Genomic DNA, 2,618 nt, shown 5'->3' with positions numbered 1-2,618 from the left:
ATTTCTCTCATTTATAATGAAGAAGTTTAAGTATAATGAGATATTTTTATGGATGATGATGATGAGGGTGATATTGAGGATGATGAGGATGATGATGAGGGTGATATTGAGGGTGATGAGGATGATGATGAGGGTGATATTGAGGATGATGATGAGAGTGATGATGATGAGGGTGGTGATGATGAGGGTGATATTGAGGATGATGAGGATGGTGATGAGGATGATGATGAGACTGATGAGGGTGATGAGGATGATGATGAGAGTGATGATGATGAGGATGATGATGGGGCGCTGTGTCTCTGGAGGGGGGATACATTGTATCACTCGGAGATTGAGAAGCTTCCTCCAGCCGTCCGCATTGTATGACAATCCCGGAGACGTGTGATGGAGGAACGATGAGCTCAGTAGTCCGCCTGATGATCATGTTCGGGGTGCTGCGTGTTTATAATCCGTCACTTCTCTCCTCCGGAACTTTTATTTTCTGTTACCAACATTTCTCTACAGACTTCTGTCCGGGTATGTGAGGTGCCGAGGGGTGGCGAGGTGTGAGATGATGAGGGGTGAGGTGGTGGCGAGGGGTGAGATGATGAGGGTTTTCTGAAGGCTGTTGGGGGATGGGTTGGGAGAAGAGCTGACACTCTTTCTGGGGGTGACACTCATCGTCCTCCTCGTGGTGTCGCCTGGGATACTTCATCCGCAGTCTGTGATTGGCAGTGATGGTTTGTAGTCCCGGCACTGCGCAGGCTGCCGGTGTTCCCGGTGATGGATATTCAGCTTTGCTCACGTTTCCTGTGTGTGTGTCCCTTTAAGAGAAGTGTAGACAGCGGCAGAGTTCAGGACCCAGTCAGGCCGCTCCGTCTTTGTGTGAATAATTATCTCCGTTCAGAGCGATGAATGGAAATCGGCGTGTTGTGTGCGGTGACGGCGAGGGGTTAATGGACGCCGTGGACGGTGGCGCCCCCTGCTGCCCGTTGCCCCCTTTTTTCTCCTCCAAACCGCCATTTATCTCCTGTGATGAAGTGACAACGCGGTGACGGGGCCCCGGATTGGAGGGCGGCATTTTCCGGATAATTTAACATCCTGTCAGCCTAATATTATCCCCGATGTGCCGACATCTCCGCTCGCCGCTAATAGCCGGCTGCGTCCGGTGTCAGGTCTGAGCGAAGGGTTAATGGGTGTCACATGTCAGGAGAGGTCTGAGAAGTGATGGTGGGGACGCCGGTGAGAGCGGCAATGGCGAGATCCCCCCCTCCCCCCAAAGCTCCGCGGCATTAATTAGAGCCGGAGCTCCCCCTTGGTACACGCCGCGCAGACAATGATCTGCATCTCCTGTGTATGGTGTGCGGATCCTCCCGGAAGACGATTAGCGGGATGAAGGTTGTTCATTGTAGAGAATAATAAAGTTATTAGAGATGTCGACGGCGGGGGAGGTGCATTGTCTGCCGCCTGATAAGGGGATTAGTGGAGGAGTCACATGACCCATCGGCCGCGCGTCTCCATTTATCTGTCCGATAATTCTGCATGGAGGGGATACGGCTGAAGGAAATTGTGTCATCAAACGGAAGCGATGATGTCAGAGCGCCGCGATCGCATCCCCCAATGTAATGTCATCAGGCTGATCACATGACTAAGGATTCCCAGAGCACTGCTGGATAGCCAAAAAGATGGCACAGCAGACTAGACATGTGCGATTCGGTTCGTTCCGAAATTCGTTTCGTCCCTGCGGCGGGCTCGGGGTTAATACTTCCCATCACCCGCTTGTCTCTCCTCCCCGAGTGTGAGACGCCGAACATCATCCCCCCCACCGGAGCCGGATTACCGGAACCTTCCGCTGAATGTGACCCAAAGACACGCACATAGCGTATACATATATATAGCCGGACACGCACACGGCGTATACATATATATACCCGGACACGCACACGCCGTATACATATATATACCCGGACGCGGGTCTTTATTGGGGATCACTCCTCGCCGTCACGTCTCCTCTCGGGTATCTCCGGAACATTCTAGAAGAGAACAAAAATCAATATTCCCGGAAGAGTTCTGTCACCCGGCGTGTAATTGGCAACTAATCAATAGATATATTGGGGGCCTCGTGTCGGATCTCCTGTGTGAATGTATTGCTGTGCCCCCGAGATTGATCGGTGATGGTGACAGAAATGGGTGATGGTGGCCGGTGATAGTGACGGGTGATGGGTGACCGGTGATGGTGATTGGTGACCGTTGATGGTGGCCGGTGATGGGTGATGGTGGCCGGTGATGGTGACCGGTGATGGGTGATGGTGGCCGGTGATGGGTGATGGTGGCCGGTGATGGTGACCGGTGATGGGTGATGGTGGCCGCTGATGGGTGATGGTGGCCGCTGATGGGTGATGGTGACCGGTGATGGTGGCCGGGGATGGGTGATGGTGATTGGTGATGGGTGATAGTGACTGGTGATGGTGGCCGGTGATGGATGATGGTGACCGATGATGGTGATGGGTGATAGTGACTGGTGATGGTGGCCGGTGATGGATGATGGTGACCGGTGATAGTGGCCGGTGATGGTGATTGGTGATCGGTCGTGTCGTTGGTTTCTCTGGGCAACTCTTTTACTCCACAGAGAAGATCAT

Source organism: Nanorana parkeri, unplaced genomic scaffold (genome assembly GCF_000935625.1).
Source record: "Nanorana parkeri isolate BGI_ZX_2015 unplaced genomic scaffold, ASM93562v1 scaffold3606, whole genome shotgun sequence".
In the NCBI taxonomy this organism is placed as follows: Eukaryota; Metazoa; Chordata; class Amphibia; order Anura; family Dicroglossidae; genus Nanorana; species Nanorana parkeri.
The sequence above is the reverse complement of the archived record's forward strand: the minus strand, read 5'-3'. Positions refer to the sequence as shown.